This window comes from Halichoerus grypus, chromosome X, assembly GCF_964656455.1.
Source record: "Halichoerus grypus chromosome X, mHalGry1.hap1.1, whole genome shotgun sequence".
Classification (NCBI taxonomy): domain Eukaryota; kingdom Metazoa; phylum Chordata; class Mammalia; order Carnivora; family Phocidae; genus Halichoerus; species Halichoerus grypus.
The window spans coordinates 18,764,469-18,776,548 of record NC_135727.1 but is presented as its reverse complement, the minus strand read 5'-3'; the positions used below and the strand labels follow the sequence as shown (position 1 = coordinate 18,776,548).

General features: G+C 45.6%; 1 protein-coding gene and 1 pseudogene across 3 annotated transcripts in view; both read right to left on the bottom strand.

Annotated features, from left to right (window-relative positions):
- The window catches only part of HS6ST2 (heparan sulfate 6-O-sulfotransferase 2), a 284,248-nt gene that overhangs the window by 142,667 nt on the left and 129,501 nt on the right, over nucleotides 1-12,080 (bottom strand). The gene's annotated exons all lie outside the window — the stretch shown is intronic.
- On the bottom strand, nucleotides 10,907-11,216 carry LOC144380629 (cytochrome c oxidase subunit 7C, mitochondrial pseudogene; annotated as a pseudogene).

Sequence of the window (12,080 nt, the reverse complement as noted above, 5' to 3'; positions counted from 1 at the left end):
CTGAAGACTATGGATTTTTGCCCCAGGAGCTAAATCTAAAAGATCTAGCGAAGTATACGAACGTGAAGAACAAGACAATTCGTTTCGGAGACAAATCTGCAGCATCTACATCTTCTGAGCTCCAGCACTCAGGCACAGGAGAGAAAGATAAACATATCTGCAGAGCCCATCCTATGACGTCAGTGATCTGATGCCTGGCGCTCACGCAACTAAGAGACGCCACTGCTGCCTTCGGAGTCCGTGCTATTTCCACTTGCTTTGCCTTCTCTCTTTGGAAGAGTAGGGATGACGGTGGTTAGAGGCCTGCTCCCATCCGTCCTCCCTCCCACCCATCCTACAAACTTCAGCCAGAGTCAGATGTTTCCTGTCACTCTGCTGCCCAGAAATCCAGTGGTTCCCACCCATCAGCCTGTCGTTCAACCAACCAACCCACCCCATCAGCCTGTCGTTCAACCAACCAACCCACCTCATCAGCCTCATCTCCCACAATCCGCTTTACTCCCCCATCCCAGTCAGGCAGTGTACTCACCAGGCCCTCCCACAAACCCATCAAGTGCGATGCCCTGTGTGGACAGCTTGGGCCATTTTCTCCACCTGCAATAACCTCTCTGCTTACGGAAATCCCACCTAGCTTTTCCTCAGGTCCAGTTTAAGTCTCTGACCACTCCAGCCTCTTCTTGCCAGCGAATCCCTGCCCTCTCTTTTACTTCCTTGTTTGGCAGTCACATACTACTTTGCATGACAAACCACATAAACCCAGCTGTCTTCAAAGGGAGGTATTTTGCATCCCAGGGGAAATGGAGCAATGGCAACGTCTAGAGATATTTTTGGTTGTTATAGCTGGAGGGGCCTGCTGCCGGCATCCAGTGGGTTGAGGCCAGGAATGCTGCTGAACATCCTACAATGTGGACATCCTCCTGTTGAGTTATCCCACCCAGAATGTCAAGAGCACCAAGGTTGAGAAACCCCAATTTACCCATGTGGAAGTGTTGTCTACTCAACTGGATCGGAAGCTCTCTGAGCAGGAACATTGTCATTCAGCGTCTAACACAAGGCTGAGTACCTGTGATAACATCTTTGACAAATGCATGTTGATTATATGTCACCATCTATCTGGTTGAGTCAAGAGAAGAAAATTTCATCTAAAATGATGGATTTGGTTTTATCCTACTTTTTTATCTAATGGAGTTTAAATATCACTTTTAAAGAATGTCATTCTAGGGCGCCTGGGTGGCTCAGTTGGTTAAGCGACTGCCTTCGGCTCAGGTCATGATCCTGGAGTCCCTGGATCGAGTCCCTCATCGGGCTCCCTGCTCGGCAGGGAGTCTGCTTCTCCCTCTGACCCTCCCCCCTCTCGTGTGCTCTCTCTCATTCTCTCTCTCTCAAATAAATAAATAAAATCTTAAAAAAAAAAAAGAATGTCATTCTAATGTTTAGTGTCCTTTCTTCTTCAGCCCTTTCTGAGATAGATGGCTCTTAGTAAGGAAAGGGGAAAGCAGTAGTTACGGGGCTTGTCTAAAATTGTCAATTATGATAAAGTAGAGAGAACAGAATCTCAATCTCTCATTTTCCACTCAGTTGTGGCTGAGCAGATTGTAGACAATTCACCCATTGGACAGACATGTAGGGAACTCCTATTATATATAGCAAGCACTGGGCTAGGCTCATTTCTCAAGTTTTGGTGTGAGGCGTTCATTGCTAGAAGCCATGTCATTGTCATGGCATACATTTTCCCATGGAAGCAATGCTGTCATCTTGACTGGAGGTTCAGCATTAAGTACACCGTAGATATGACTACGCATATAATATAAAGGCGATCATAACCAAATCGTAAGGTAGTCTCTATAACAAATTCACATAGAACACTGTTCTCCAAGTTCTTTAAATAAAGAATGGCCTCTGGATACAGTGATGTATGTATTCAACATACAAAATACAACTCCACTGAATTATAAAGTCAACTCGAACATAATACAGTAGCTATAAAAATGGATATCAAGGGGCACCTGGGTGGCTCAGTCGGTTGAGCATCTACCTTTGGCTCAGGTTGCGATCCCGGCCATGTCAGGCTCCCTGCTCAGCAGGGAGCCTGCGTCTCCCTTTCCCTCTGCCACTCCCCCTGCTCCTGCTCTCTCTCAAGCTCACTCTTTCTCAAATAAATAAATAAAATCTTTTAAGAAATGGATATCAAATCTTGGGTTGAGCAATAAATGTATTTACCTTCTAAGAACCTGCAAGGACTTAGGGAGTGGTGTGCAAAGCTGAATTTAAAGTCCTTGATCTTTTTGAAAAGTTGTCTTAAGGAAGCTGGAGTTGGCCTTTTCTTGCTCTCCAGAACGTTCTTGACACTTGACAGCTATCAGAATATTTCACGCTTCTGGAAGAACATATATACAATCTCCCACATGTGGAAGGTGAGGCTGATGGAGTGGGTTGGTTGGCGTGAGGGCCAGGCTGATCGGTGGGAACCACTTAATTTTCTGGGTGGCAGAGTGACAGGAGACATCTGCCTCTTGTTTGCAGAATAGGTTGGAGGGAGGAGGGCCAGGAGCTGAGCCGTACCCCCCTTCATCCCCGCTTTTACAAAGAGAGGGTAAAATCAACATATAAAGGAGTGATCATCAGCGCCGCTTTTCTTTTCTGAACCTGCGTCAAAACACTTTGCAAAAAATCATAGAAATAAGGGTAAGGTAGTATCCTGGGGCCGAAAGATGAATGCAGAGAGAACTGCTGTGTGGGTGGGGGACTCAGCAGCTGCCACGTGGCCCAACAGCACAGGGGGAGGTACAGGAGAACAGAGGTGCCTGCAGGGAAGGGGTGGGGGGGAGGAAAAGCCTGCTGGAGCTCCTGTCAGGATCAGCACTGTGGGGAGCTGGGCAGTGGCTGGGATTTTGCAGCAGTTCAATCCATTCTAAAAACAAGAGACTCCATCCTTCAAAACCTGCTTCACACCTCATTGATGATACTTTACATCCTTTCCCCAAACCCACGAGGACCATCTAGTAAATGAAGCTGCTCTAAAGTAGATTAAATGTGCAGGCTGCATCCTCACAGTTAAACCCCATCTAATCTAAGAATTAGTGAAAACTCATAATTTTCACGAGATACAAATATCACATTACGATCATTTCAAGGAAAATGCCCGAAAGAGTACGGTGGAACTGTCAGATACTGATATCTTAGAGGATGGTTTTTAATTGGATCAAAACCTCTATAGTCTTTCAAAAAGCTCATTAAGATCTGAGCCACAAAATAAACTTGAAAGGAAAAAAGGCAAAGCTTCTTTTAATTAATGGAGGTAAATGCAATGTTTGCAGAAGTCGATTTAGAGAAGATTCATTTGGGATTGTTTCCACAAGCTCTCTGATCATCCATGCTGGTCCCCCCCACCTGCCATCTTCCCCCCACCCCGCCACATCCAGCACACCCAATGATGATGACAATGACTGTAATTTCTTAAGCCCTTACCTTGTACCTGGTCTGCGCTGAGTGCTTTACGTGGATAAATTCCTTTATTCCATCCAATAACCCTATAAGCTAGGTACTCTTTCTCCAGTCTACAGAGGGGGGAGGGAACTGAGCCTCAGAGAGGTGGTGGGTAGCTCAAAGTCACACAGCTAACAAGTGGCAGAGTCACAGTGCCAACCCAGGCAGACTGACTGCATGTGGTAAGTACTCTATAAATGGTAGCTATTATGGGCTGACATCATAGTTCTGCTCCCCTTTGGCCACCCACTTGCACCTGCACCCCTTCCCCAGATGGCCCGTCCATATTTGTCAGCTGTAGCTCTTAAAGGAGTGGGTGCAGCTACCCATATAGGGAAGGCATTACAAACCAACATGCACATGCACAGTTCAGCTGCCCGGAGTACACACCCGGCCCATCCCTGATTTGCACTGGGGCTGAGATCTACCAATCTGTTCCAGCCCCTACAAGGCTGGCCCTTTTCCCACCAAGAGCTCTTGTGCCTGGCTGACTTCTCCCCCACTGCCTTGAAAATGGAGCCTCTTTTTGCCCCTTGAGAAGTGTGACCATCAGCCATTTGGGGAAGGGATCGCTCTTTGGTTCGCTGAGAAGTGTGACCTTTTCATAGTCCAAATAATCTCTGGGCTCAAACTCTCCTTTAACACAAAATTGCTCTCCTGTTTCCCTTCATCTTGGCTGAAAATAATGTCTCTGATGTCAGCCCATAATAGCTACCATTTATAGAGTACTTACCACATGCCAGGCACTCCGCATACATCCTATCACTGAAATCTTATGACCATTCCACCAGGCAGGCACACGTGTTCTTCCTATTGTGCAAGTGAGAAACTGGAGACTTGGCTAGAGTAAGTGATTTGCCCACGGTAGCAAGGATGTGCTGCAGACAGGATTAGGGCCTGAAGCTGTAAAACCGACGTCGACAGGCCATTCCACTTGGCTGAACCCTCATGTCCTCATCTGCAACATGAAGCTAGTAAGAGTTCCTATCGGACTGAGTCCTTGTAAGGACACAGTAAGATCATGCATGTAAAGACTCAGCACCGTGCCTACACAAAGAAAGCTCTCCATAATGGATATTTCCCTTTCTTTGTTGAGGAGTTGTCTTCATGGGGTGGGCTGCTGCTCCCAGGCCTCCAGGCCCAAGACGACTGGAGAGAGATCCAGGCTAAGTAGCTGCAGGTAGGCCTTGAACTTCTCTCACGGGAGCGTGGGCTCAGGTGGCTTTGGGTTTCATTTCTGCACCAAGGCATTATTATCTACTTTATACCTATAGTCAAGCCCATCACTTTACTGTCTAGGGGAGGCAACACACAGTGGGGGCATGTCATGTAGCTGAACTCATTAGCAAGGACACTGCCTTTAGATGTGCTCTAGACCTGACCTTGTTATAAGGTTTCTCACATATGCTGTTTTTCCAAAAATGAGAAAGGATGGGACTGTTTTCCTGTTGGGTTAGTAATGAGAGCCCAAGCTCCCTTCAGGAGACAAGGATGGTGTTAAAATGAAAAGATATAGAAAATAATCCAACTGGTTTGGATTATTCAATATTATATTATATATTATATATATATTATATAACATATAAATATAATAAATACATATAAATATTATATAATTTCGACTGGTTTGAAACATGCAAAGCTACAAAGCAATGGAATGATTTCATTTGTTCTAAATGTAACGTTCAAGATGTATACAGACATTAGAAGTAAAAAAAAGAGAAGTGACCAATTCTCCCTTGGAGAGGGTCAGAACTCTTCATAGAAGACAGCTGAGTCTTCAGTGATGAGTTGAAGGCAGATAGAGGTGGGGGTGGGGGGGGGAGAAGGGCTTTTTAGGCAAAAGAAAAGCACAAAAACAAAATGGTGTGTGAGGAAGAAGGTATTCTCAATAATGATGAGAGCTGTGAGAGTTTAAGGGGAGGGTTGGCTGGACAGGTGAGCAAAGGTCAAATGAAGAAGAGCCTCATAAGCCATGCCAAGGAGCAGAACGTACAGACTGTGGTTTCAGAGGTGTTCTGCAGGTGGTTGTTGGCACGCCCTACGCTGAAAACTGTGAGCATGGGGAGGAAGGGTGATTCCATGATGAAATCCATTTGGGATGCTGAATCTACAAAGTTAAACAGGATTTTAACTGGACAATTTCTCGGGACATCCAATATGAACCTCCAAGGGGAGAAGAGCATAGTATATAGGCTTTTCCAAAGCTACTTGACCACACTCCCATTTTTCACAGAGCATCCTGTAAAACCAGGGTGCAATGGGATGTACTTTGGGAAATGTGGGTTCAACAGTTTAAAAAGGGCCTTGAAAGATCTGTCAGCAGCATGAAAACAGACTTGTGCAGTAAAGTAGAATTGGAGAGACATATTATGAAGCTCTTGAAATACTCTAAGACATGCTCAAGTAAAGGAGTCACTGGCACGGAGAGAAGAGAGGTCATCTTTGAGAACAAGTGGAATCCATAGAACTTGAAGGACTGATTTAGATGAGTGGGTGAGGGGAAGGATGTGCCCAAGTTCCCGGCTTGGTAGAGCATATGGAAGGCAATATCACTATTAAACCATGATAAGGAATATAGAGAGAAGTGCAGAATCGGGGTGGAGTGGTGGTTGGTGCTGGATTCCATTTTGGAGTGCGTGGAGTTTGAGAAACCTATAGGATATCTGAAATTTAACAAGTCCAGCAGGTAGGTGGATGGATGGGTCTGAAGCTCAAGAGAAAGGTCACGGCTGCAGAGGTTGATTTGGGAGTTGTCATTATATAGATGATACATCCATGGGAATGAATGAAATTGCCCGACTGAAGAAAGAGAGTGGTCAGCATTAGTGCTACATGCTATGAAGACAGGCTGGATATGGGTTGATTAGGGTTAGGTTTGACAATCTGGCCATCAGTGACCTAGGGGAAGATAGTTCCATTAGAGTTGTTGGAAAAGAAGCCAGATTTCAGGGAACCAAGGAAGAATGGAAGGTGAGACTCTGGAGAGGGCAAATCTAGGAAACATTCATTAAAAATAATCTGAAGAAACAGAAGGTGATTATCTTAAAAAGAAGATATGGGGGAGGAGGGTCTTGACAGATGATGTCAAAGAGGCAAGAGAGTTATTCTGTGTTTCCCAGGAAGGAACCAACTTCAATTACATGTTACACTGACCTGGGTTCTTGTCCAGTCTGTGTGACCTTGGGCAAGTCATGTCAATGATCTGAGCCTTGGTTTCTGAATCCACAAAATGATAATCATAGGTCCCTCATGGGGTACTGTGAGGATTAAATTAGTTACTAAAGTAGCATATGGGTGAATGTATGTATCCCACTGCTTGGCATGTAGTAAGTGCCCCAAAAGAGTTCCATCTCGCTTTTTAGGTCACAGAGATAATGAAATAATGCCAGTAGTGCTTTGCAAACTCACAATCATGACACAGACGTCTGTGGAGGGCGGGGAGCACGTCGGTAAATCTCTTGAAATTTTCTCTTTGTCAGGAAGCTGAAACCTGCACAGACATGTGCTCACTCCTTCCGAAGCCCCAGACCTTGTTTTCTAATGTCATTCACCGCCACCTGAAGCAGCTGGAGATGCTTTCCCCTTCGTCTCCTCCCTCACTCCCCCAGACCGGGCCCTGGGGTCCCTGGCAGAGCACAATCCTTCCACAATAGCTTTCTTTCACCTAGGTGCGCACCTGGGCTTCCCGAGGGGATTCCCAGGGAGCCGCCAAGATAGAATTTAGTCTAGAATTGCTGGTCTCCAGGAGCAGCCCCCCTCAGGCCCCACGAGCTCTGCCTTCAGAAATCCTCTCCAGGACGGCTGGCCAGGGAGAGCAGAAGAAGGCCTGCATTGTTGCAGAGGGTCCTGGGAATGGAGCCTTGAATGGAAGGAAGATGAGGGCTTCTTTCCTTGGGGCCTCCTAAAAACCCCTGCTCCGCAGACTTTTTCCACACTGGGAAGTTACAAAGGCAAGCGATCTCTCTTAAGGTGTACAGAAGGCGGGGTTACCAAAAATGGGCTTTGGCAAACCTGGAAATACTAGCTGGAGAAAGAAGCACGAAATGGAGGCAATCCAAACCAGTGGTCGAAGGTTCCAAAGGGATTTGGCGCATGTATTCTGAGCGCTGAGGCCACCAGACACACTTCTCACTCTCATCACAATAAATAATGGGATTCTCCCCCCTAAATTGCAAAAGGGTGAGTGAAGCAGAGCAGGAAAATGCCCCCCAAATTCAATGAGACCCTCTAAGTCAGGGCTTCCCCACATGGGTTGCCCCTTTGAATCACCTGGGGAGATTTTAAAATTACAAATGCCCACCCCCACCCTCGACCAAATGAATCAGAATCTTAGGAGATGGGGCATGAGTCTGAGCACTTCTGAGAAGCTCCTGGGTGATTCCGATGTGCATCCAGAGCTGGGAGCACTGCCCCGATCTATGTGAGGCACCCAAGCAGAGTCTAGGACACAGTGTGGGTGGGAGAACCGAGAGAGCCCTTTCTCCACGCCCGCAGCAGACACCAAGCCCAGCACTGAAGGAAACCACATTTGCGCGGGCTGGCATCACACCAAGAAACAATCCCACAAAATCCCGCCGTTGGCAACATGGTTAGACCTTGAGGGCATTCTGCTCACAGAGATAAGTCAGACAGAGAAAGACAAACACTGTATGATCTCATGTATGTGTGGAATCAGAAAAAGCGAAACTCACGGACAAACAGACGGGAATGATGGCTGCCAGGGGCTGGCGGGGGGAATGGTGAGATCCTGGTCAAAGGGCACAAACTTCCAGTTAGAGGATGAATGAGTTCTGGGGCTATAATGTGTATATAGCAAGGTGTCTATAGTTCTCAATACCGTATTGTATAACTGGAAAGTTGCTAAGAGAGATCTTAAATGTTTTTACCACACACACACGTGCGCGCGCGCACACACACACACACACACACACACACACACACACTGTAATTATGCAAGGTGACAGATGTGTTAACTAACCTAATCACACTAATCATTTCACTATATATGTGTATTAAATCATCACATTGAACAACTTAGACTCACGCAATGTTATAAGTCAATTATATCTCAACAAAGCTGGTGGGATGGTGGAAGAAACAACCACACGGACCATCAAACAAGGTCCTAAAGAAATGACCACATGACATTTGAAATGTTTACATAATAGACTCAGCCACCCACCCGGCAACAGACACCCCCCTCGGGAAGGTTCTGCGGTTTCTGTCCTTTTCACCCCCCCCCCCCCGCACCTCCTCCCTGGCTCAGTTCAGAAAAGGGAACATCTTAGGCTTTCAATATCTGATATAAACCTTCTCATTCAGTTACACTTTTCAATTTTAAGCTGCATTTGAGTCTTTTCAACTTAATTGAGGCAGAAGAAAATGATTAAATGTTGTATCAAAATCAAGCGTTCCCATGTGGCTCGCTACATCACGCGCAGAGTGCCCTCGCACGGCGACTCCATCGTACAAGACTTCAGGCTGATGCTGAGGCCCAAATGTGGCCCTCGGAAGTGTTCAGAAGACAGAAGTATGGAGAATTGAAGCATGAAATTGCTTCGAAATGATGAAGCAAAGATGTGTTTTTCTTCCCAATCAAATCTTCTCTGGAAATCCTGACAGCAGGTTTACTCAACGCCCTTGAGATCCACTCTGTAGCATTGTTTTTCAGACCTTGGTCTCCTGTTCAGCACATCACCCTCTCGTGCAGCCCATTTACCTTTAAATCACTTACACAGAGCCACGTTAACATTGCCGGACACTTGGAGGATGGCTTCTGACGCGAGCGCGGAATTGAACTGAAGGGGTAGAGACACCTTCTGCCAGCTTCAAATCACTCACTGTCCAAACGGCAACGCCACGTTGGAGGGCAACGTTCTGGGCAGCCCAGCACCACCCCCCCGGGGGTGGAGTAGGTGGGGTTCACCCCCTCCCAGAGGTACAACCATTCAAAACCAGACAGGGAGAGTGAAGAGTTTGTTTTCATACTTGTGGTCACTGTGGGATTATAATGTTATTTGGTCCATCGATGCTCCACTGAGGGGGTACCACAGAGTTCTGGTTAGCACAGGAGAAAGGACAGTGAACTGGGAGCCAGAAGACCTGGGCTCCATTCCTGGAACTGCCCCCCAGACATCTATATGCTTTTGAGAGATGCAGACCAGTGATTATGCCCAAGGTCTGTGGCACGACTTATGAGCTGTGTGACCAGAGGGAGGTCGCCGTACCTCTCTGTGCCTCAGTCAGTCCTTCGTCTGTAAGATGGAAATGACAATGGTTTCTACTGCCCGGCGTTGTTCTGAGGATTCAGTGAGTTAATACAAACACTTAGAACAGTGACCGGCATATGGGCATCACTTTGGAAAGTTTAACTACCGATACTGGTTTCAGCTGCAAAACAAAACGTGTCCTAAATGACTCTTAAGTCAGGGACCATGTTTTGTTTATCTGTCATCTAGAACCTCTGTCAGATGTCGAAGTGGAAACAGCAGCATGAGTTGAGAATGTCCTGGGCCAGTCTGCTTGCTTTTCCAGTAAAATCCTGGATTTGTGGCATAATTGGGGAATGAGTCACTGTGGTTAACCAAGTTCTCCAGATTACAAAGGTTTAGGACTTCAGACTTTCTCAGGAGTCACCAGCTGTCCCCCATCCGCCCTCGGCTTGCTGATTCTCCTCCCTACCGCCCTGCCATCCTCACAGCTGCGCCCTAATCCTTATCATTCTCTTCTTCACTCTCTCTGCTTCCTGTCTGTCTTTCTCTCCAATATTTCCTTATTCCCTTTGCCACATAATTGCCTCTGCCCAGACCCTCTCCCCAGCTTGGCTTGTCCTAGCTCCTAGTCACTTGCAAGCCCCGGCTGAAACATGCACTTGATTCTTCCCTGTCAGAGCACTCATCACCGCTGAAATGACGTTCTCAGAAGGATTTCTGAAGGACTGGATGATATTTATTCATCTGTTTGTTCATTCTTTCATTCAGTCATTCAATTCATCCTTTCAATCTTCCAAAGCATTCTTTTCTTTTTGGTCATAAAACTAATTATAGGGTAATCCTTGGAGTCAGTATTTGGCTCTTTTTCATGCTGTTTGCAGAATCATTCTTTGCAGCCACAAATGAATTAAGAAAATAGATACATATCTCTAAAAATACCACTGCTTTGGGTACCTGAGGGCTTTGAACGAGTGGCTGAGAACAAACTTAATAATGTATACTGATTTTTTTTAATTTGGTTAAATATTTTTTTAAAACCCTCTTCAAAGCAAATCTTATGTTAGGATATGTTCAAGTCCAAAAACATGGAATGGTGACTATCACTTGTCATTATCTAAGTACTTTTGGTAATCTATTCAGGGAACTACCTTAGGAAAAACGGGGGTTTTTTGTTCTTTTTTTTTTTTTAAGGACTCATACCATAAGTTTATTTACAAACATATCGGGTCTGTTGAATTCAAGAGTTTGATCCGTTTTTCAAAGAGACTGCACCTCTTAAAATGCTCCTTTTCACATCTGTTTAGTGGACTAATTAAAACATCCTTATTTCTTAAGCAGTTGGTGTCTTACTATTAAAAAAGGTGCAGCAAATCCAGATCCAAAGTACACAGTCACCGTAATTAGTAACCACCACTTGTGTTCCACTGGAAATGACCTGTTCTTCCCTGGGCCCTCCTCATAGTGGTTCCTACAGAGCACAGAGGTTGTGACCCTCAGGATGCTCTGTCCCAACATGGCGCTACTGGAAGTTCTGTGAAAGGCACAGAGACACAAGAAGGAAGAAATCGGGAAAAATGTTCTAAGTAGACCATGGTCTCTGTTGACCAAAGCTTTCATTTTCACCTTCATTTTAAATACTTGATACCACCGTAAATCTTTACTGAATAAATATTTTTAGCTGAATTAAGGGCATATTGGCTTTCCAGCATGGGCCTTTAGAAACCCATTCGTAATTTCAACTGTAATATAATCTTCCTAGAAATATGTGTTCATTGATAAGGTTTCATCAATGATGGTTAGAAGTCACCATCCAGTTTATAAGAAGAATATTTGCTCTTTCGGGTGTCCAAATACTATTTCCTCCCCTTTAGACTGGTTGCCTTTAAAGTCAGAAACCAGAAGTAGCTTGGGGATTGAACAGCAAGAAAGCCTTTCTTTTCCTTTCTTTAAGTAAGCAGGAAAAGGAGCTAGTGAGTGCAGCGCACAGCTCGATTCTCAAGTTTGTCGTGCTAAACCAGGGTTAAAAAATCTACCCCCCCTTTTTTTCGTGGAAGTTACAATTTCCTGTATGAATCATAAAATAATGTTCTGTAGAAGCGTTCGTTAATAGAACCGCTGCACTCTTGTGGAAGAAAAATCTCCAGGCTACTTCGATCTCACAAGGAAGTGACCTGATTTGGGCTTGGCAAGGCCCCAGGAAAACAGGAGGTTGGGAATAATTGGGGGCCCATCCAGACAGGAGAGCGCCTACCCAAGTGGGAGCAGTGGTTCTATGTAGACACCACTTGAAGCTGAAAGTCTTTGTCTCCCCTCTTTCAGAGTGTTCTTTGTTCTGGGTAACAGAGCTAAAGCTGGGGCAGTAGCAAGCAGGGCCGTGAA